Source organism: Equus asinus, chromosome 12, assembly GCF_041296235.1.
Source record: "Equus asinus isolate D_3611 breed Donkey chromosome 12, EquAss-T2T_v2, whole genome shotgun sequence".
In the NCBI taxonomy this organism is placed as follows: Eukaryota; Metazoa; Chordata; class Mammalia; order Perissodactyla; family Equidae; genus Equus; species Equus asinus.
In genome coordinates, this window is record NC_091801.1 from 5,602,050 (window position 1) to 5,627,161 (window position 25,112).

The window sequence follows — 25,112 nt, forward strand, 5'->3', positions numbered from 1 at the left end:
TAATCATTATTAATTCTAATACAATGTAAATAATATAATAGAGACACTTTTTAATAAAGCTATCTTTTTTAATAAATTTCTTCTCTGTACCTTTTTTTTTTTTGCTAAGGAAGATTCTCCATGAGCTAACATCTGTTGCCAGTCTTCCTCTTTTTGCTTGAGGAAGATTTGCCCTAAGCTAACATCTGTGCCAATCCGTCCTCTATTTTGTATGTTGTTTGCCTCACAGCACGGCTACTGATGATTGGCATAGGTCTACACCCGGGAACTGAGACTGGGCCACCAAAGTGGAGCATGCCAAAATTAACCACTAGGCCACAGGGCCGTCCCCTGAATTTTTTGATAAATGTTTTATATTCCATATTTTCTTAATGTCTTTCAGCAAAAATATGTAGTGGGTATTATCTCTATGTGTATAGATAAGGAAGAAAGATAAATTGACTTCCTAAAGGTTCACATACATGGAGCTTTAATTAGAACAGAAGATATTCTGACTTCAAACCCTATCCTACCTAAAAACACAGTGGGTTTTTTTTTTCTTTGTTGAAAAATAAAGAGGAAAAAATTACTTAAATATTAGAAAATACTCATGAGTCCAGTTTCAAGATCTGTTAATCACAATGGATGCATTCAGCTATATAAAATTGTTTCATAAAGAACATATTTAAGCCAGATATTGTGCACTAAGTCACTCAATAGCAGATCCCATACTAGATTCAGAGCTCTATGACCAGTTATCTACTCAGTTTAAGACACAGTAGTGCAAAATGAAATGTCCTGTGGGCATTGGTATAGGGTGCGGCCTCCAGCATCAGTCAGACTATGTGGATGTCAATCTGCACCTGCTACTTGCCACCTTTATAAGTTGATCAGGTTATTTTAATGTTCTGTTTCCTTATCTATGGACTGGGGAGAATAACTGCCCGACCTCATAGGCTTGTTTTCAGGATTAAATCAAATAGAACAAAGAAAGGGCTTCACACCATGATTGGCACCTGAAAGTGTCAGCTCCACTATGTTAGCTTTGGTGAATCTGGCTGGTCTCTTCAGGCGTGTGCAAAATAATGGAGTATCCACATCCATTTATTAAAGCGACACTATTAAACCCGATGTGGATCCTTCCAATGTAAGTTCAAGTCTAGTGAGATCATGGTGATTCATTTAAGTCAAGTATTTGTCCTAGTTATTAATGTGTACTCTGAATATTTTAGTCAATAAAACATACTTGCAACACTTAAAATGACCACTAATAAAGGATTAATATTAGTAGGTACACACAAGGAAAAAATATATCCAGATGTAAAAAATATTCACTTAAAAAAAAAAAACCTGACTTGGTAATTTTTATATTCAGTGTCCTGATGAAAAGCATTTGTTTATAATACCTGAGTTGGCATATTTCAAATCATATGTAATGCTAGGTTGAAATATCTTCAGTGAAATTGAATGGAATACAGTAAAAGCAACATGGACATTGGACTAAACACCATATACTGTCTGGATATGGTTTAAAATCAGTTTATCAAAAGTTTCTTGTGTTTATTGAGCATCCTGTCCATAGTGGTATGATTCACACAAACTTTGATGCATACAGTAGTTCTTAAATTCAGATGAAGGTCGATATTCTGCTATCTAGCAAGGGCCTGCAAGTTCTTTGAAATTTGCCTTGTTTCAAAAATTATGCTATTAATCATCAGCATCATTGTGTGGGAGTCTGTAATGGTACTAGATGCTACTAGGTTTAAAGGATATAGTTTAAAAAGTGCTCTGTCTTTGAAGGGACTGAGTTTCATCACCCTTTTCATTAAATTTAAGATTATAGTCTGTAGTAAAGAAGAAAAATTATATTAGATCACAACATATTACTGAGAGTTAATTTATTTTAATTCTTCACAAACAAATCTTGACCTTGTTCCTGTATGTGATTTCAAATAAATTTTTCAAAATATATTTATTAGCCTGAGACATAAACTTAGAATAAACTCATGTGATGACTTCGGACAAGTGGCTTTACCACTCTGAGCCTCTGTTACCTCACCTTAAGTAAAAATTTACTTGTTCAGCCATTTCTCCTTCTGTTTCCTCTTTTGTTTTTTGTTTCTTCTTTCCCTCATTTACAAATATCTGAGTAGTAAGATGGCAGGCACTGTTCTAGGACTCTGGGATACCTGACAGAAAAAAAAAATACCTCAATGATGCTTTCATTCTATTGGGAATAATAATAATACCAAATTCATCTGAATTTTATACAGAATAAACAAGGTATGTGTGTGGGAAATAATCTATCTCTTCCCCCGACCCAATAATTCTTAGTTTTCTGTTAGTCTCCTTCATACAGACTTTCCAATCTGTAATTAGATCTAGCTCTTTGCGTCCCAGAACACAGGAGCTATGTCTTTGAGTTCAGCATTTTCAGTCAGCACTTGAACAAACAAATTAATGAATGATGCCAAGTAGACATTCAATTCTAAGGTTGAAAATAGGATTCTGTCCAAACAAGGCATAGTCAAGAATGATATGTTCTCACCTATCAAGCCAGTATACTCTACGTAATTTTTGATAGAGTCTAAGCAAAATAGAGATGAATTCCAAAGTCTGATTTATGCTATACTTTTAAAAACTCATTCTTGGGGTCGGCCCTGTGGCCTAGTGATTAAGTTTGGCATGCTCCACTTCAGCAGCCCAGATTCAGTTCTCTGCCACGGACCTACACCACTCATGGGCAGCCATGCTGAGGTGGTGACCCACACACAAAATAGAGGAATATTGCCACAGACATTAGCTCAGGGCGAATCTTCCTCAAGCAAAAAGGAGGGCGATTGACAACAGATGCAAGGTGAATCTTCCTTAGCAAAAAAATATTAAAAAACTTCAGTCTTTATTCAGTCAATAAATGGTACTTTACATTAGACACTAATTTAACAAAAATATGTTTTCCCTCATTACAGTAGGAAGTATTTGAGGAGCAGTCTTGTCTGCAATTTGGAATTCACAACTGAGTTAGCGAAGTCTCCTATTTTAGATGAATTTCTAAGTTTTATTTGTGATTATCTAAAGATTAATCTGATGACAAATTAGAAATTTTAGTATGCTGCCTGCTTTAATGCTCCTATTATAACTTCCTCTTTGAAAAAGATCTAAATATACTATGTAATGGGCAAAATTCAATCATTAAAAATGATTAGTTGCAAAATATGCAATAAATATAAAGAGTTTTGTGGTCCCAACTTTTGGTTTCATTGGTTATCTCTATGTTTTATCTTATTTTCTGCTATTTATTTTCTATTCTTGTCTAATCTAATCTTTATTATTTATTTCCTTCTGTTACCTGTAGGTTTAGTTTGCCTTTCTTTTGCCAGTTCTTCAAGAGTTACATCAGGTTATTGATGAAATTTCTTCTCTTTTTAATGTAGGCTTGTATGGCTATAAATTTCTCTCTGAAAATCAAAGGACAACTTTGATGCATCCTATAAATTTTGGTATGTTACGTGTTTATTGCTTTCATCTCTAAATATTTTCTATTTTCACTTGTGATTTCTTCATTGACCCATTGGTTGTTTAAGAATATATTGTTTGCCTTCCACATATTTGAGAATTTTCCAGTTTTCCTTCTGTTGTTGATTTCTAATTTCAACCTGTTGTGGTCAGAGAACATATTTTGAATGATATTTATTTTTTAAATCTACTGAGACTAGTTTTGGGGCATACCATATGGTCTGTTCTGGAGAATGTCCCGTGTGCTCTTGAGAGGAGAGTGTACTCAGCTGCTATTATGTGGAGTGTTGTGTAGACGTCTTTTACGCGTAGTTGCTTTGTGGTGCTGCTCAAATCCTCTATTTCCTATTGATCCTGTCTAGACGTTCTATCTGTTATTGAAAATGGCACATTAAAGTCTCAAACTCTTATTGTAGAACTATTTTCCCTTTTAATTCTGTCAATGCTAGCTTCATAGATTTTGGGATTCTGTTGTTTGTGCATATATGTTTATAATTATTATATTGTTTGATGAATTTACCCTTTTAGCAATACACGTTATCCTATTTTTCGTCTCTTGTCATGGTTTTGACTTTAACTCTATTTTGTCTGTCAGTAGTATGGCCACCCTAACTCTCTTTTTGTCACTATTTGCATAGAATATCTTTTTCCATCCTTTCACTTTCAATCTATTCTTGTCTTTAAATCTAAAGCAAGTCTCTTGTAGACAGCATGTATCTGGACTGTGTTTTCTTGGCCATTCTGCAAATCTCTGCCTTTCGTTTGAAGAATTTAATCCACTTATATTTAAAGTTTCTCGTTTCCTCCATTGTTGCCTTCTTTTGTGCTTAGTTGATTTTTTGTGGTGAATCATTTTAATTCACTACTCGTTTCATATATGGATACTGTATGTATAAATACTAAATTTTGTTATGGTCTGCATTGTATTTAACATCCTGAATTTATAACAACTTAGTTCAAATTGATAGCAATTTAACTTCAATAGCATGCAAAAACTGCTCCTATATGGCTCTGCCTCCCCTCACTTCGTTTTTTGTTGTCACAAATACATCTCCAGACATTTTGTAGCCAACAGTATAGATTTATAATTATTTTTATTCCTTTGTCTTTTAAATCCTGTAGGAAATTTTAAAATGGAGTTATAAACTAAAACTACAAAAATACTAGTGTTTATATTTGCCCCTGTATTTACCTTTATCCGAGATCTTTGAGTTACTGTTGTCTAGTGTCCGATCATTTCAGCCTGTATGACTCCCTTTAGCGTTTCTTATAGGGCAATATAGTAATAATTAACTCCCTCGGCATTTATTTATCTGGAAAAGTCTTAATTTCTCCCCCATGCCTGAAGGACAGTTTTGTAAGTTAGAGAATTCTTTCTTAACAGTTTGGCTTTTTTCCCCCAGCACTTTCAATATGCCACACACTATCTTCTGGCTTCCATAGGTGATGAGAAATCAGCTGTCCATTTTTGCGAATGCCCCTTGTACATGATGGGTCACTTTTCTCTCACTTTCATCATTGAAGGCTATAGTAGTCCATTTATTTTAGGACTTTCCAAAATTACTTTTTACAGACATTATATTCTTTACCATGTATGGACACTAAAGTCTCTGCTCCTTAGCTTTTGTTCAACTACTATTTTGACAGATTCCCTTGAAAATCAGGAGATAAAAATGACAAAACAAACAAAAAACATCACCCCCAGTCTTTGCAGAATGGCCAAGCACCCGGGCACTCCTTCAACACTCAGCCAGCCTTACACTGAGCGTAGGAATCAGACTGAGGTGAAAGATTAGTTTTCTCAAATCGTTTTTTGAGAGTGTCTCTTGCTGTGAGTGAGTGCATGGACTTCTGCATTCTCCCATACACAACAGTGCTTTTGAACGATCTAATTTCCCAAAGAGATTTTCTCCAGCTTTTGCTCCTAGGCCTTTGGAGCACACTAAGGAGCATACTAAAACATACCATAATCTTTTCCCATGCGTCTGTGCATTATAGTTCCATTAGTGATGGTTTCCAGTGACTCCCACAACTCCTTTGGCCTGAGTTCTAAGTTAGATGAAACAGAGACAAGTGTCAGTCTTTTAGATAGTTTCTAGGCCAGTTAGAACAGACATATGCAGTCATTTGTAGAAAAGGTATGCTCTGCTCCTTCTGGAACCAGGGACGAGGATCCTACACTGAGAAAGCTGACTTCCCCCTTCAAGACCAGAGGGAGTGGGGCAAGGCAAATAGAAACAGCGCAAAACTTTCCTACTCTTTGGAAGTTGCCTTTTTCTTTCTGTCTTTCCTTTTATTTATTTTTATTGCAGTAATATTGGATTATAACATTATATAACCTTCAGGTGTATATCAATATATTTCAAATTCTGTGTAGATTGCATCATGTTCACCACCCAAAGACTAATTACAATCCATCACCACACACCTGTCTAATCACCCCTTTTGCCCTCCTCCCTCCCTCATTCCCCTCTAGTAACCACCAATCCAATCTCTGTTGCTATGTGTTTGTCATGTTTGAAGTTGCCTTTTTCTTGATTCATCATTCACTTGGTTGCTCTACACCTTTGACTGCTTTCCAGAGTTCTGACAAATTTGGTCCTAACAGTTTCTGCCTGCTTTTCAATGTTTCTGTGATCCGGACAAGAGCTTAGAACTGCCTACTTCATCCTTTTGCTGACATCGTGTTTTATTTTATGATGAAAGCTGAGCAGGAAGAGAACATGGGAGAGTACACTATCAGAAGGCAGCCCCAGCCAGAAGGCACAGTGACAATGGGGCACAATTGACTTGTTTAAATGTGTCCTTAAGACCTAATTGGACCTCTATGTATTTCTCTGACTCAGCAGCAGCCAAATTTTGCTACAAAGAAATTAACAACAAATTCAATCCCACCTGGAATCTTAGAAAATAATATGACTAAATTATGGGTGTATTGTGCTGTAAGATGATACAGTGGATTTTAGAGGATGGTAAATTAATATTTCTTCTGTCTTATTCTGTTTATTCACTACTTTGAGTAAGTTAGCCTGGTGTAAATTATGTCCTAGTGATAAACTTTTAATTTATTTGGATTACGTTGATGGGCTAAAGACTCTCTGTGAATTATTTGACAATAATTTGACTCTTTCCTGACTTCTACTGTGTCTGATAGCCTCTGTTTGCCTCCCAGATCCACCCTGCGCTTGGGTCTCTGAAGATTGACTTGTACAAACCACGTCAAGGACACCCATGTGCTCAGGCTCTTGGTTGGATTTAGTCAATAGGGAAATCCTTCCAAAGATCCATGGAAGAAGATATTGGAACATTTATTCCCTTGCTCTCTTACTTTGTCGTTGCCCATGTCCCTCAACCAAACGAACCTTCTTCCAAGGCAGCCCTCTCCACAGCAAGCTTCCTTTCAAGGTTCCAAAACTGCTCCCTCCCCAGGCTCATCGGAAAGGTCAGGGCTGATGAGCACCACTCCCACCAGCCTGGGAGTTCTGGCTGTCTCGTGATGTTTCCTTCCATCTCGCCTACTTCATATTTAGTTCCTTTATTAAACCCGCCTTCAGTTAGCCTAATTTTAGCTTGCTGTCTGTTTCTGGCTGGTACTCTGACTGATAAACATACTAAGTGCAAGTCTTTGAAACTTAATATTTTAATTATCTGTAAAGATATCTTCAGGAATAAAGACATCAAAAAGATAAATACCCTGCTTTCCTTTTAGGAAAGCCCTATGAAGTCATTTAGTAGCGAAATAATAAAACACATGCCAAACCTCAACACGACTATACATCCTCTATCTCTCTACAGGGAAATGTGTCTAATTAGACATTTATATTTATAGCTACAATGTAATTATATTACCCATAACTGTATTTGCTGATTTAGTAAGATATACCAAACCTGCCACCATATTAAAAATGATATCAAATTAATAAAATAATTACATTTTTCTAATTGAATAACATATAGAAATACCTGTAGAATATATACTTTCAGTAAATGATGTTATACTTTGAGAAATAATGAAAATCTATTAAACAAATATAAATTGAGACATATTAAATATTGCTTCTAAATTAAAGTAAAAAGAAAGAAACATAACTGCCTCCTGCATTGGGGTTTTTAAGGTCACATAAGTTTATCTCAGTTTAATTAGAATTTGAGATCCAGCTTCAGCATATATTTGGTAGGTCTAAAATTGTATTTGCAAAAATGATTAAATGAATTTTGAGAACTATCTTGAGATAATCATCTTAAAATTGTATAAAATAAGATACAGGAATAAGATATTGACAGTTGGATAAGGAACGCTATTTTATTTTAAAAGAACGAGGGATAAATTGAGTTCTAAGGACAAATGAAAGCAACAGAGAGAGGGAGGGAATCAAAGACGACATAATGGGGGTAAATAGTGTCTGAAAATAAATTATGAGCATCCTAGTAATTATGGAGCCTCTTAATCATATAGAATAATTAGGAACTATAAAGCTTGAGAAAAATCTAAGTCCAGCAGAGTTCAGAAAACTGATCACCACTTTGTATTTTGGAGATTTCCTGGATGCTGCTTGTATTTCATTTCACAGATTGTAGATTTCTGGACTGGGCAATGCATGCTTGAATTTTACTGATAAAAATAGGCATTGGTTGAAAAGGATCAAAATGCTAAAGTTTCTCTTCACATCCTGAGCCATCGTTAATGATTTTTCTCTGGCATTCTTCACGATGGATTCCCACTTCCCTTTTGGCAGTGTCTGTGGTAGACCTCTAATTACAGCTATTCAAAAGCACGTGTAACTCTTTTCCAAGGTGGAAGGTTCCTTATGGCAAACACCTAACTCAATTATCTCTGCCTGGCCCGTATTAAGAACATGCTTTGCCAGAAAAGGCACTCCAGAAGTTATTAAATTGAAACAGCATGTTGCTAAAAGAGTAAAAGTAATCATGGAAGGAAGATATCAAATCTATTATTTTTGGAATATTTCCCCATTCAGTTTTAATATTCCCTATCACTTGCCAGAAAGAGAACTGACCTACAGGTACAGGAGAGATAATAGTGATATGAAATAAGATGACGCTGATGATGATCCCAACTCAGTCAGTATATAATTCTGAAAATGTAGATAAATCACAGCATTTGACTTGATAGATGAGAAATCTTTACCTATAAAATTAAGGAATCCAAAATTAGAATGGGACTGAATATTTGTAAGATCTTCACTTGATAGCATTAAGCTCATATATTTTTTAAAAAGCAAATCGATTCATAGCATTTTAACTCAAATACATGCATTTTAAGGTCATATTTTACAGGTTTGGGGTAATGTTATGGACTAGAGATTTGCATCTTTAGCATATATTATATAATATTGTTGCCTTCTTGCTGAAGTACAAATCTTGATGAAAACAATTATAAACACATGAATCTGATTAAACTGTATGAAAAGAGTATATGTATTTAAATGTTGTGTAAACACATCAGAATTAAAAATAAATTGTATATGGCTTATTTTAATGCAACTCTTTTTTTTTTTTTTTGGTGATGAAAATTGGCCCTGAGCTAACATTGGTTGCCAATCTTCTTTTTGCTTGAGGAAGATTCTCCCTGAGCTAACACCTGTGCCAATCTTCCTCTATTCTTATGGATTGATGAGCGGGTGCATTGGTCCATGCACAGGATCCAAACCTGCAAACCCCGGGCTGCCAAAGCAGAGTGTGGGAAATTAACCACTACACCACCAGGACAGCCCCTTCAATTCTACCACTTGGTAATATCCCAGACTAAAAGGAGGGCCAAGTAACTATTACCTATTCTCTATATCATCTATTATATATTCTTCTCATAGTGTTGGCCTTCTAGGACAGACGGGGACAATGACTGTACTTCAGAATTTATAGCCTAATATCACCAGCTGGAACTCTAATTGTCCTTACCACCAGAAGATAGGTTTTTGCGGTCTGAGGAGCCTTATTGTCTCCCAGAAATACTAACAGAATGGCTTTTGGGGAGCGGGCCAGGGTCCATTTTTATTTGTGGTTTACAAAGTGTACTCTGTTTGGAGAAACAGATAATAAGCAATTTTTTTTTCATTCCTTTTTGCATCATGTTAAACAAAGAGGAATCATAGAATATTGCAAAAAGGCCGTAAAAAAATTACTTCCTCAATATTCTTGAGGAATCTAGTCTTTAAATTTCCACGCCTGTTAATAATAGATTTGTCTTAGTCTGTTTGGGCTTCTAGAACAAAAATACCATAGACCGGATGGCTTTATAAACAACAGAAATTTATTTCTCACAGTTCTGGAGGCCGAGAAGCCCAACATCAAGGCATCAGCAGATTAGGCATCTGATGAGAACCTGTTTCCTGGTTCACAGACAGCGATGTTTTCACTGTGTCCACAAATGGTGCAGGGGGCAAGGGAGCCCCCGGGAGTCTCTTCTACAAGGGCACTAATCCCATTCATGAGAGCTCCATCCTCATGACCTGATCACCTCCCAAGGCCCCACCTCCTAATACCATCACGTTGGGAGTTCGGATCTGAGGTACTAATTTTGAAGGGACACAAGCATTCAGTCTATAGCAACACTTTAATAAGAAACATTGCATATTTTGGAGGAAGAGCTTCTTTGATTAAGCAATATAAATTATTTTCTTAGAAAACAAAGAATGGCTTCAAAAAGTGATCACTTCCTTCTTCAGTGAACACGGGACTTCCTGCTGAAGAATTCCTTGCCATTCTCCATTTGTGTGTGTCAGTGAGCAATTTTAAATGAGATAAAATGTAGTTCATATAACAATACCTCACTGAGTTCAAAGACTTCTGGGCTAGATGAAATTCAAGTTTCAGCATCTAATAATATGATGGGATATCAAGTTAGCAGGTGAACTGCAGCCACAGAGTTAATTGCCTGGGCACTGGCAGAAACGATCTTGAATTACTCCAAAAAGCCTATAGAATACAGGAAAGAAACAAGGAATGGAACACAAGTTCCCCTGTTAGAAAAATCATCTTTTTATGGTTTAGGCAATTTAAACTTCTCTGTAATGGAGGAATTCTTTTTTTAATATAGGTATCATAAAATACTTTCAGATGTTCACCGGCATCTTCAGAACTCTTTTAAAACCATTTTAGGTTCACTAGATGCGAAGTAGATAAATCAGTACATGAGTGCATGGGTCAAAACACATTTCTTGAACCATAAAAATGGGATTTTAACCAAAAGTATTAAACATCACAGACCATTACTCTGCATTCAGAGTGATTCGACAGAGAGAGAGCTATATTATACAATGTCTTATGAGAACAAGTGAGACCATGTTTTATTCTCATGAGTCATGGTTAATTTACAGTGCCATAACTTTCTTATAAATATGGACAAAAATTACCAGATCATGAAATATTGTTTAATCACTGTACTATATCCTATAAAAGCACAGATGTATAAAGTAGATATCGTATTTTTTTTCTTCCCTGCTAAAACATATCATCATTTACAGTAATCCTCTGGGATATGATAAAGTGATTGTTTTAAAGTCATCTTCAATTTTTAAAAATATTGTGCTTTAAAATAACCAAACAGTTAAAAGAGCCTGAAACGCATTTGAATACTAAAAGGTTCAGACTTAATTCTCCGTAACGTGTGGAAATTGTTAATTTAATTTAATTAAACCATTGCTGTGCATGATTTTCCTTTTACTAAAATGGCAGGTAGCTTTAATTGAACTGGTTGGATACCCATATAATTCATCCAAAACCATAGCCTATAAAATTACCTATCTACTATTTAGATATTTTTCAGGAAAAAAAAGTAAATGCATGTAAATACATTAGGACTTAGGAAAATTGCTCCCTGGTATGGGGCTAATATAGGTTTTGGGGGATTTTGAACCCACGGTGGAGCAGACCACAGGTAAATAAAGATATTCAACACGTTGAGATGCCTTCTAGTTCAGTTTACTATGTATCAAAATGAATGTTGTAAGTCCTTACACCCCTCCTAAGCATCCCCAGGGCCTCCCACACTCCACAGCCAGCCAGAAGAGGACTTCTCAAGACTCTAAGTGCTTCTCGACCTCTCTCACTCATTAGACTTCAAATTCAACGCTTCTCTAGTAGCAGCAGATCCTTTTTAGATATTTTAGCTTAAAAATACCCTAACCTTAGGGTTATTCAATGATTACTTATAAAAATCTAGAGCATTTAAAGAGAAGCTACTAGTCTTTGTTTTTCGTTGGGGCTTTGCCTCTTTCTAGTGTCCCTCTCTTCTGAGCTGCTCTCCGGACTATTTTTCAATCCTGTGCTTTGCCTCTGCGGATGTGCTCTGTTTTATATTACTGTGGACACGCCTGGAAGATTGCCCGGCCCTACATGCTTTCCTGTAAGTCACAAGATCTTTGGAGAAAGGCTTCGAAGAGCTTTGTTGCCAAGCTCACGGCAGAGAGTGAAGTATCTGGGTTATCTAATCTGTTAAATGACTCCCTTGAGTCTTTCACAGACACTTTTGACAGCACCTTGCCTCCCATTTCAACTCCTCTCACCCACGGCTTCTCTGTTGTTGCTGAGGTGCAGGCTTCAGCGGGTGCTGCTCAGGGACTACACACACCACAGACTGGCCCAGCTCCTTCCCTCTCCCTGTGTGCCGTGCCTGGCTGTGGGAGCCAGCCTCCCTTGAAGGAGCCGGAGAGTACCATCCAGAAGAGGAGCTCAGTTGATGCCTCGTAGAACAAGTTTGTCTATAGGAAAAGGAGCCTGGTATACAGATGATCTCTCTTGCCTTTGGCCAATTATTTGGAGCTGTAGTAGTTTCCTTTGTCTCTCTGAAGACTTCCTGTGAGACCAGCTACCCTCGTTCTAAAGCTGTGACCAGTTCCCATACACGCTCCCTTAAATATTCACTGTCTTTCTTTCCTGCTTCACTCTGAAGATATGTTGTCTCATGCTAGCCTGGTATTGTGTTCCCTCAAAAGTGCCAGCACCTAAATTATGACATGGGCTGAAAAGTGCACCCAATCAATGAGTTATTTTTTAAACACATCTGCAACTTATTTATAGATTATAGAATATGTACTACTATTTTGTATGGAAATTATAAAATTTACATAAAACTTGAAATTAAAAAGGACAAAATGAAAATAAAAACCAATCTAATTTTCAAATAACACATTAATAATATAACTTTGATCTCACTAAACATTATTTATATGTTCATATTACCAGTAATGTATTCAAGGGAGCAATGCAATTGAATATACCCCATAATTAAACAATAAAAAAAGCCTTGGCTTAATTCTTTTGATTCTGAGACTCAAGGAACTCTATTTGTATATCAGTTCAGTATACATTTATAGAGATGGTTTTAAAGTTGTAGTAAAAGAAATTAAATAGATATAAATAAAATTGGTTTGCATATAGATTTACTTTCTTCAGGAGAAACAGTTGTTTAAACAGGATGGACACTTCTTTCTCTCTCAAGTAACTACCTGGTGTGCGCTGTCAATGAGTAGAATGGCAGCTATGTGGTAATGAGAATCCACTCTCTTTCTGTGCTGTTGCCCAAGCTATCCTCAAGGTTTGGTTTCCATATATCATGGCCTAATTTGTGTATTATAGTTTACAGCATCACTCATACATTTCGGCTAATGGAGAGGAAATAAGAGGGGAAGATCGACACAATTATTCTCATAGGCGTGAGTCAGAAGTCACATATGTGTGTTTCTCTCATATCTCATCACCAGAACTTAATCATAACACCTGACCTACCTTACCTAAGGAGATTTGAAAAGACAGTCTTTCCATGTATATATAAAAAAGCAGTCTTTCCATGCATATACTGTCAACTAATCTTTGAAAGGGCACCAAGAACACACAATGGGGAAAAGATAGCCTCTTCAATAAATGGTGTTGGGAAAACTGGATATCCACATGCAAAAGAAAAAGAAATGGGACCCTTATCTTACACCATACACAAAAATCAATTTAAAATGTATTAAAGACTTAAAATATAAAAGCTGCAACCGTATAACCCCTAGAAGAAAACATAAAGATAAAGCTCCTTGATAGATATCAATCTTGGCAATGATTTTTTGGATATGCCACCAAAAGTACAGGCAATGAAAGGAAAACTAAACAAGTGGGACTTCATCAAATTAAAAAGCTTCTGCACAGCAAAGGAAATCATCAACAAAATGAAAGGCAGCATACCGAATGGGAGAAAATATTTGCAAACCATATATCTGGTAAGGGATTAATATCAAAAATATATGAGGAACTCATACAACTCAATAATAAAAAATACACAACCCAAGTAAAAAATGGAAAAAGGATCTGTATAGACATTTCTCCAAAGAAGGCATACAAATAGCCAACAGCTATATGAAAAGGTGCACAACTTCATTAATCATCAGGGAGATGCAAGTCAAAACCACAATGAGATATCACCTCACAATAGTTAGAATGGCTGTTATTTAAAAAAAAAAAAAAAAAGGTAACTGTTGGTGAGGATGTGAAGAAAGGGAACCCTAGTACACTGTTGGTGGGAATGTAAATTGGTACAGCCATTATGGAAAACAGTAGGGAGATTTTTCAAAAAATTACACGTAGAAATACCATGTGATCCAGAAATCCCACTGTTGGATATTTATCCAAAGGACCTGAAGTCAGGATTTCAAAGAGATACCTGCACTCCTATGTTCACTGCAGCATTATTCACGATAGCCAAGTCATGCAAACAACCTAAATGTCCATCAACAAATGAATAGATAAAGAAAATGTTGTCTACACATTCAATGGAATACTATTCAGCCTTCAAAAGGAAGGAAATCCTGCAATTTGCGACAACATAGATGGTCCTAGAAGACATTATGCTAACTAAAATAAGCCAAACACAGAAAGACAAATATTGTATGAGCTCACTTACATGTGAAACCTAAAATAGTCATGGACTTCGAAGCAGAGAGTAGACTGGTTCCTCAGGGTCTGGGGAGCAGGGGAAATGTAGAGATGTTGGTCAAGGGAAACAAATTTCAGTTACATAAGATGAATAAGTTCTCGTGATGTAATGCATATAGCATGGTGACTCTAGGTAACAAAACCATACCCTATGCTTGAAATTTGCTAAGAGGGTAGATCCTATGTATTGTCACAACACACACACACACAAAGTAACTATGTGAGGTGACAGATATGCTATTAGCTTAATTGTGGTGATTACTTCAGAGTGTATACATATATTAAATCATCAGTTTGTACACCTTAAATATGTACAATAAAAAAAGAAAAGAAAATGTGGTCTTTAGTTGAGCGAAGAGTGCCCAGCCAAAATGTATGGATCTTTTTAACAGTGGAAGAAAGAGGAATTAGTGTAAAGGGACTAAGTACCTCTGCCACAGTCTCTGCCAACACCCTCGTGTGCACATAGATTTCCCCAAAGGAGTCCATTGCAAGTCCTATCCATAAGTGCGTCCAGTTCTGAATCCAGGATCTCTGGGTCTTCTATCCGGTCTAGATGTGGCTTCTTATCACCTGAGTACTTATAAACAAAAAGGAAAATAAAGTAAGCACATGATTGTTGCCAATGCTTGCTATACAGAACACAAGAGTCAGTGATCACAAACAATTATAAAATCTTGCCAGGCAAGGACTGTGAACACTGCCTGCTTTGACAGTGGAGGAAGTTCCTTAGCAAACACTCTGCCGTGATCGGGTTCTGCTCTTTGCAAGCAATGTCTTTGCCTGTTGTTTTCCAAACCTTTTGTCTTTGTTCTCTGAACATTAAATTTATAAAACAGATTAGAAAAAAAATAGCCTCATAATAAATGTGTCACTAAAAGGCAGAATGTAGTGTGAGTTATTCTGAATAACGAAGGGAAGAAAGTCATTAGGGAAACACTATTTCTTCCAAATTCTTTGGAAAGCCCTATAAAATAGCTTCAAAACCTAGCTCCTCTTAGAGCAGTCACCCCAAATTTGTTTCTGTATTTCAATTTTAAGCTCTTTCTCTCACCCCGAATCAGGCATTATTAACTACATTTAGAGATAATACAATAATAAATATACAACACTCAATAACTTCTGTGTATTAAAAAAATTTATAAAAATTACATAAATATCCTATACCAATAGCAAAGACGTATATAAAGTACACAATGAAAACTATAAAATTTTACTGAAATACATATAAAACCATAAATAAGTTGGCAGATATTTTTAGCATGGGAAAACAGCAATGGAGCAATGGAGATATAAAGTCTCTTCAAATTAATTCATGTTTAAACAATCAAAATCACATAGGAATTTCTCTGGGCCTGTCCAATGATATTTTTAAATTTATCTTGAAGCAAAGCTTCTAGAAGCATCTAAAAGAAAGAATATCTAAAAAAAATTTTGAAAAATACGGAAATAAATGTCTTTGTAATTAAGTGTGGCCACAAAATGTACAAAAGAGGCTGAAGACTTTAAAGAACAGATCTTAGTTGCAGAACATTAGGCTAACAAGGATGGGTGATTAATCACTTTTTTTCCTGACACATGGAAAATAATTAGTCATCTGTGATCTAGCAGAAAATGCATAAACACCAGATGTTTCTATCCTTCTGTATACCATACAAATAATATTCTTTATTGAAATACATAAAATTGGAGGTAAACTTGAATTTAGCAGGGTGATTCTATCTTTATGTTAAAAATAAAGAAGATTCCTGCCATAATGGTAGCATTTTTGAACTAATATGAACACATTAATTCACTGTTTTGCACCATTAAGTCTTGAAAAGACTATTAACAGTTAATTCTTACTGATCTATTCTTATTATATCTTTAATATATCTTATGTTCAAGGTGCTTCAATGAGATAACACAAGGAGCCTTGAGAATAGAAATATGTAGATTATAGATTTGTCTGAAAACAAATTCAATGACTTCAAATCAAGAAGAACTTTTAGAGTTTACAGTGCCATATGTGTAAGGTCTGTCTATCCTAATATAGACAAACCAATAAGACGGCATTAGTATGAGATGTTGAAACCCAATTTTCAAATGATATACCATCTCTTAGGAATTTGGCTTATGTGTAATGGTATATCCCTACATCAGCATCATTAATGCTTTGAGGCACATCTCTTACTATCCTAAAGTCCCAAAGCAACCCATTGCTAAACGGTTATCACAATCTGCTCTACATCACTGACTTACGTGCATGTTTCACTCTCCTTCATTGCCCTTTGAATAATAATATTTGACATATGCAAAAATGTATGCAACATACAACTAAATTGTTAAAGTATAGAATAATGAACATCTGTGCACACATCATTTAAATCAAGAACAAAACATTATCAATAACTTAATACATTTTTTAGTTTTGCTTGTTTCTGAGATTTACAATTGTGTATGCAGTATGTGGTGTTTGAAGACGCATCTTTACAGACTTCGTTATGTTTTCATGATTCATACACGTTAGTGTGTATTGTGGTAGTTCACTTACTTTTTCACAAATACCTAACGATTTTCTTTATTTGTATATAAAGGACATATAATATGCTGGACACATTTACATTGTACAAATTGATAATCTTTGACATATGGATACACTCTTGGAGCAATCACCTCATTGTCATAGAACAGCAATGACTCTCGGAGGGCCTACCCAACAACTATGGAGAACAAGGGCTGGGGCGTCACTCCTCGGAGCAGAACTGGAGCTTCAAACAAGAAACATTCCCAACACCAGTGTAATGGAAGCTGGCAACATTAATACAGCTGCATTTCAGAATTGCTACAGACTAGTGCTATATACTTCGAATTCTTTCCCTTTGTGGATGGTAGCATCTATATAGGAGTTAAATTTTAAAAACCGCTGCACATCAGCTGTGTGGAAAACAGATAACTTATTTTTGAATTGCATAGGTCTCCAGATTAGTAAGAGTAACTTCCAAGGAGAACCATTTGGACCTGATATGATAGATCTTTGAGCCTGATACTGTGATTGGATGATTCATTTGGGTACCTGAGAAGATAATGAATTTTTAGATTTCTTTCATATTGCATTTGGGATAAAAATGAATGATTAGGGTCAAAGAGTAGACTATGGTAGATTGAGGGCATTCACAGCCCCAGTTGATCTCTCCTCACATGCTTGTCCTTTGTCCTCTGATTTTGTAGTCTTTCCCAAACTTTTTCCCGTGGCTTTCTACATTTGTTGTGAGTATATAGTCAGGCAATCTGCTGGAGGGAGCTAGACTCTGGAAGAAAGGAAGTCTGCTTAGCAAAACCCAGCTCTCCTGGCTGAGAGTACCTAGCATCCAGCCCTATATTGACGTTCTGGCAAACCCTAAATGATACAATACACAACATACAGAAATAAAACATTCAAGTTGTTTTGTTTTGCTTTTTGCTGAGGAAGATTTGCCCTGAGCTAACATTTGTGCCAATCTTCCTCTATTTTGTATGTGGGGTCACCACCACAGTGCGACTGCTGATGAATGACGTGGGTCCATACCCAGGAACCGAACCTGGGCCACTGAAGCAGAGCACACAGAACTTATCCACTAGGACACAGGGCGTGCCCCAACACTCAAGTTTTTAAAAGAAATGCAGAAAAACATTGTCATCAACTTCATATGAGCAAAGAATTCTTAAACAGGTAATAATTTGTATTAATCACAAAAGAAGTAACTGACAAATTGGACATTTTTAGAATTAAAAACTTGTGTATCAAGGCTTACAAAGATACATGGTAATTAAGACAGTGTTGCAGTGGTTACAAGCGTTGATGAATTGTTAAGTAAAAGATAATGGAATTCAGAAATAGACATTCATATATGGATACTTGACTGATGGCAATAGTGATCTTGCAGATCAACAGGAAAATACGTAGTGGTGAAAATTTCACATGGATAGTAACTCTAGAGGTAAAAGTTAAAACAAAAATGCTCTGGTTGATAAAGTTGAACATATTCTGAATTTGGAGGAGGCAAACATCTCTTGATTTGGGGATAAGCAAAGATTTCTTAAACAAAGCTCTTAAAGCATTAAGGATGAAGGAAAATATTGCTAGCTTGGACAACATTAAACTAGATCATGAATGGGGACTCTCTGTACTTTATACTACTCAACTTTTCTATAACCCTAAAAATCTCTTTAAAAATAGTCTATTAATTTAAAAGAAAGTTTAATTTAAAAAGTTAGACCTTGTGTTGATCAAAAGACAACATTTTAAACAGTGGAAGACAGGCAAAGATGATGTTTTTATTACATATACTTGACATACATAAATTCTAGGAAGGAGCCATTCCACTTTTGAACATAGATCCAAGAGAAATGCATATATGTGTCCTTTGAAAGCCATAGACAATAGTATTCAGAGGAGAATTCTTCATCATAAGCCTGAACTGGACAAATGAAACATCAAACAACAGGAGAATGAATAAGAACATTGAAATATATTAATACAATGAATTATTCTATAGCAATGGAAATGAACGATTTACTGCTATACACAACAATAATGATAAATCTCACAAATATGACATTGAAAAGAAGCCATTGTTTTAGAAGAATATTGTTACCTCTAAGAAGACAGGTGGAGTAGTGACTGGAAAAGGGAATCATGGGGGCTTTTGAGTTGATAATATTCTATATCTTGGCCAGGGTCATGGTTAAATGGGTGTTCACTTTGTGATGATGCCCTGAGCTAAACATTTCTGACCTGTGCACTCTGCTGTAAATATGCTATACTTCAAATGAAGTTTATTTTAAAAAATGTCAACAGTGATGAAGTGCACCATCTGAATTTATCCTGTGAATGGCAACTCAGCCCAGAACAGCAAAACCACTTCATGTGTCACGCAAATTCCAATGAATTGGTTGTGACATCTGTACTGTTATGTTCCCAAAAGTTAAAGGGTGGAGTCTAGATTTAAAGAAGAGTGTCCAGATTACTTAGTGTTTTGCAGACTTCTCAAGGCAGTTTGAGGTTCAGCATGCTTGTTGTGAACCACATCTCGTGTCAACCAGTTCCTTTTCCTTAATTCCTCTCAGGCAAATTGCTTTTCATGAACAAATCATTAGACAATGCACACGCTGTCAAAAACCACTGTCTTTCAGGATGTTAGAAGGGTCTGTATTATAACTTTTGATTCCTTATCTGTCTTCTCTACCTGACAAAGAGGAAGAGAACATGTCTTACTCATTGCTGTGTTGCAAAGGTTTGGCCAAGTGCCGGATACAGAGTACAGGTTTAACATATGCTCTTGAATAATTTTAATGTCATGGCGTTCACCTTGGCAAATTCTTTACCAAGTTCCTAAGTGTTTTTGAAATCACATGCTGATAATTCCAAAAATCACATCAGTTAAGCCAAGTTAAACATGGTTGACATAATTTTAGTCTGAGTACAGAAATAGTCTTTCTAACTAGTACTAGTTTCTATCATGCTTTTTGCATATATTAGTTTTAATGTGAACTAATAAAAAATTACTCATGCTAATCACATTTTCTTTACATCTGGCATGTGCCACTCTTGACAGGTAAAGACAAACAAGAATCTGAGAAAATTCACTAAAGTCTTCTAAAGGTCCTGTAGAGAAGCCACTAAAGAATTCTTGGATAAGCATCTTTTTAACAATCTTATCAGTTTGTTTGTTGGTTAGTTCATTAAGTTTATGCATGAGCAATCCTGCTGTTCTTGCAAATAATTTACAAAAGTTCTTCTAATGAAGCACTTCAAATTAGTAAGGCATTCATCAATTAAATAAAGCTCTGCCACTTTCCCCAGATTGACAAGCACTCTGAAAGCCTCAGCTAGCTACAAAATAGTGTAAATATAAGTCCAAGGAAAGAAAAGGAACTTTATCTTCTCTCCAATGTTTCTTATCGCCCTTTGTCCTACAATAGTTGATGAGAAGGTGCGTGCCTGCTCTGCAATGTCTAATAACATGCTTTATACTTCAATTAATTGAAAGATATACTGCTATTAATCAATTCTTGTGATTGCGTAAAAATAATGTCATTAATCAAATGTTATTAATCAGAATTAAGTATTACTGTTTGCTTAGGATGCCCGTGGCATTGTGTTTTGCTTTACAATTACATTTCACATCTTCATTTTGTAGATGAGGTAACTGAGGTTCACCCATGCGGTGACTTTCTCAAGCTTATGAAATTTGACAGTGGCAGAGCTGGAATTTGATTGCAGATCTATTTATTCCTAATATTCATTCATAGACGAAGACTATCTGGTGGCAATACCACCACCGTTAATATTATTTTTCCCACCAAATTAATTGAACAACAAACCTCCGCTATTATAATATACATATTTAGAACTTTTTCATTGTCTTGATATTTTTCCCAACATCACCTCTTGAATGGTTAAGTGTAACTGAAGAAATGTAAGTTATTTCCCCATTAAGTGCATATGAAGAGACCCCCTGGGAAAGCTAAGTCCTTTTTCTGTAGAGAGCCTGAATCCCCAACCTGTCCTATGGACACATGATCAGGATGAAGAGCTTTGTTCAAAAATAACCGTATTCCTTTTTTTCCCTTTTACTTTTCTATTTTAAATGACCATGAATTTTGATACAAAAATTTTTTTGACCATCCAATTTATATGCCCTCTATACACACAATAGTTCAAAGGTTTTGGGGAAAATATGAAAAATAATTTTTTAGGAATGTGCATCTTTAGATAAAAACTTTACTGAAAATAATGAAAAGAAATTCCTTAACAATACCCCACTGTAATTTTTAAGAACATAGAGAATGATGCGTGGGATTATCTTGACCTATTTATCTCTTCTCAGCTTTGGAAATGAGTTTTATTGTTTACTTTCAGATTTACTAAAAGGTAAATTTTTACAAGATTCAAAAGATTTATAGACATGCAAATTTTGTACTGAAATATGATTTTTCCCTGAGGAAAGTAGAGAACAAGGGGGATCGTAAATGGTAATAAAGCCTGTATTAAAAGAGGTTTACTCTGTGTTTTTATTAAGTGGTTTCATGCAGGCTTATTTAGGTTTTGAAAATGCACTGGAGTCTTCAAACCTACCAAGAATATCTGTGATTCCATTATCTGATTTCTTGTGCTAAACTTTATGAATTCTGAATTTCTAGCTCTTCAGATCAATGAAAGGAATGGAGTTGAATGTTTGATAAATACAGATTAAGTGTGTTAGGTGACATGGTCTGTCTGACTCCACTCTCAGACAAAATGAACATGTGCATTCCGGCAGAATTAAAATCCATAAATGTTCCACCAACACACAGCGAAGCTGTTTGATTTTTCTCATCTGATACAGCAGAGCTGAGCTTAATCAAACAACTACCCAGCAGGCTCTCCCAGCCTCCTCCCCCAGTCTATCCTCTTTGATTTTTCTAGATCCATTTCTACACTCGGCCACAGATTGCAAGTTGGATTGATTCATTTCACCCTGGGATGGTTGAGATAGGTCACACCGGTGGCTTAGCTTTGATTTTTCCTTTTATTTTTGGCACTGGGATTAGTTCTTTTCTGTTCCGATCATCACTCGTCATCTCCCCCACTGAGTTTCTCTCTCTTCTGAAGCTCAGATACTTAAAGCAGAATAAGACTTTTTAACTTCACTGTTTTTATCATCCCAACAATACATCTATCTGTAATGGCAGCCCACCCGTAATTTACACCTCAAGAACTAAAACCAAACTGTCTATGAAATTTATTATATATTGTTTGATTCATTGACACCACGTTATACAGACCTGGAGCTAAATTATAAATTTATCCTCAGATTGTTTTCAGAGTGAATCACGGGTCATAGTTCATATGCAAATATGGAGTTAGCCGGCTCTTCTCTGAGAATTTTTTATTGCTTCATAAAATTTAGAGTTTGAGATGCTCTGAAACTCCTTTCACCCTCCTGAAGGGTCACATTTTATTCTTCACTTGGGAAATGTTTAGTTTTTCTGGCCAGATTCTAGTAAGATAATTGTGTTCAGAATCTCTTTCAATTTTTTTAAATGGAAAAGTTTCCTGCCATATATCATGCTAATTATAAGTTTATCAAGCAACATGAAATCTCCTACTAGGCAGAAATTCAGGTATGGCCTATTTCAGAGTTGAATCCTCCTTTACTCCTGCTTAGACTGATGCCTGGAAGAGCCAGTGCTTCACTCTATGGTTACTTTAAGAACTCGCTAATGGGCATATATCACCCCAGTCTAGCTTCCTTTCTATCCTGGAGTTTGATAGCCCATTAGCAACTATTGTATTCCATTAATATCTGTTTTAGTAAAGAACTAGGAAAGGCTGTGTTGTGGATAGCCTGTAGTTTCCAAGAGCACTATTATACTTGCTCTGGAAAATATGTGGCTGGCTGTATTTTCAAATAATAAGTGCTTAGCTATTCAAATTTGGGGAAAGATTATTTTAGCATGCTTATGCACCTGTAGTTTCCTTTACTTATTATTGTCATCACAGGAAAAACACATTCTTGCAAATGTACTTATTAACAGCAATTCAATTCAAATTAAGGAGTCTGTGTTTAGGGACTGTTAGGTGCGTGGTTCTATGATAGATAGGTTGGATACTTGAGTTTTTCAATATATTAAGCTTTGGATAAAGACTGTAACAAAGACCAAACATATTTATCAGCTAAAAGAAAGTACCATTAGACAAAGCAAGTTTACTCGTTATAAATTTTAACATTGGAATAGAGAACAAAGTATTCACACCATGAATAGGTCTTCAGTTTCAACTACATATAACATTTATTTTACTGTTGGTGTGTGTTAGCCACACCCTATCTACAGTATTGACCTTGACACAAGGTCATACTCTAACACTAAATTGATTAGAGACTCATCATATTTTTCTAGTTTAAAGTATATTTTTCCTAAGTATGATTCCTTTTTGTCCATTAAAATTTTTCAGTATAGATTTTATTTGAATAATTGTAAGTATCATGTCAAATATTTGAGTTCCAAGAGTTTGAAGATGGATGATTGTATGTTGTAAATGCTGGTACACAAAATCTCTTCTCATTATTGGTATTGCCTACACGTCTGTCCACCTTTTCAGCCCTAAATCGCAGCACTTCTAAACAACTCTTAAGGATTACAAAGGTTCAGAGAAGTGCATGATGATCATGATCATGCCGGTGTTGACGCATGTTCTATTATAAGTCTTTAATAGAGGCATTATGCTATATTTCAGGTACAAAAATATTACCAGAATCTTCTAATTTTGTTCATTCTCACATTCTTAGAGGCCAAGGCAGTTTCTTTAAATATAAGTAACGAAGTCTTTAGCTACCAACTATTTGACACTTTTGTATCACACCTAATTTGCCCTAGATTTCGAATGCTGGTCATGGCCATGAAACTATTTAAGAAACAAAAATGTGTGAAGTTTTTTTAAACTCATCATGCTGAATACTTTTTCAACAGCATTTTAGAATGTGATGTGTTCTCTAAGATTGTCAAGTTACTGCATCACACTAGAAGCTACTGTGAAAGAATTTTGATTTTGAAGAAGAAAAAAAAATTTTCTTGTCAATAACAAGTGGTATATACTGCTTAATTCCATTTAGAAATCATTAATATGACTTCAAAATTAGTAAAGTAATGGCACATTAAGTTTACAGAGAGTTAGACTGTAGCTGGGTGACAGGTTTATGGTGAGTCTTTGCAAAAACAAGATAGAGGTGTCTAGTTTACAAACGATTGATTTCACAAATAATGGAATCTCAATCCATTTAACCATTTCCTTCTGATGAAAAGAAAGGGGATTTTAGCTCTGCTTGACTTCCATAGCTCAGAATGATCACAAAAGTAAATGTGGAATTGTGAATCATATTTCTGGATTAAGTTTGCACTTGAAATAATCCATCAGCCCTCAAAGATGCTATTGGCCAACTGGGATCAACATGCAGTCATTGCTCTTCTCTAAATACAACCTTTCAAAAATTTAAATTCTATAAAGTGTTTTTTTTACATCAATAACAGAATTCATTTCTGTCTAAATTGTTAACATTGAGCAATAATAGTGAACTAATAATAGCTAATATTCACTCTTTAATTAAAAAGTTCCAGTCACAGTTCAAATTTATCGAGTCTTCACTGCTGCCTTGTGAAGTAGGTGCCACTCATATTCCTCAATTACAGATGTGGAAACCGAGACCCAGAGATATAGAGTAAGTTGACTAAACCTGGTATCTCTCTTTCTCCCCATGCATTACTGACATTGTATTTTAGAACATAAAAAGATCAACCTTCATAAAACAGTAAGATTTATGTACATGAGCCTTAAACGATACAAAAATGTAATAAATAATGTTAATGTTAAAACAACAAAAAGATAAAATTGCAGTAGTCACAAAATCTATAGAAAAACCTAGAAATTGGGGCTGGCCCAGTGGCATAGTGGTTAAGTTCTCACACTCTGCTGCAGTGGCCCAAGGTTCACTGGTTCAGATCCCGGGTGCAGACCTACACACTGCTTGGCAAGCCATGCTGTGGCAGGCATTCCACATATAAAATAGAGGAAGATGGGCACAGATGTTAGCTCAGGGCCAATCTTCCTCAGCAAAAAGGAGGATTGGCAGTGGATGTTAGCTCAGAGCTAATCTTTCACAAAAAAAAAAAAAAAAAAAAGA

The 25,112-nt window shown here is 35.6% G+C and overlaps 2 long non-coding RNA genes across 7 annotated transcripts in view; one reads left to right on the forward strand and one right to left on the reverse strand.

Moving 5' to 3' along the window:
- LOC139039873 (uncharacterized) overlaps positions 1-25,112 on the forward strand; it is a 423,143-nt gene that overhangs the window by 167,081 nt on the left and 230,950 nt on the right. The gene's annotated exons all lie outside the window — the stretch shown is intronic.
- LOC139039832 (uncharacterized) lies at positions 7,565-15,007 on the reverse strand. The gene is made up of 3 exons (XR_011493040.1): positions 14,860-15,007; positions 10,283-10,431; positions 7,565-8,644 (listed from the first exon to the last, which is right to left on the reverse strand). It is a non-coding gene; the product is annotated as an uncharacterized lncRNA (long non-coding RNA).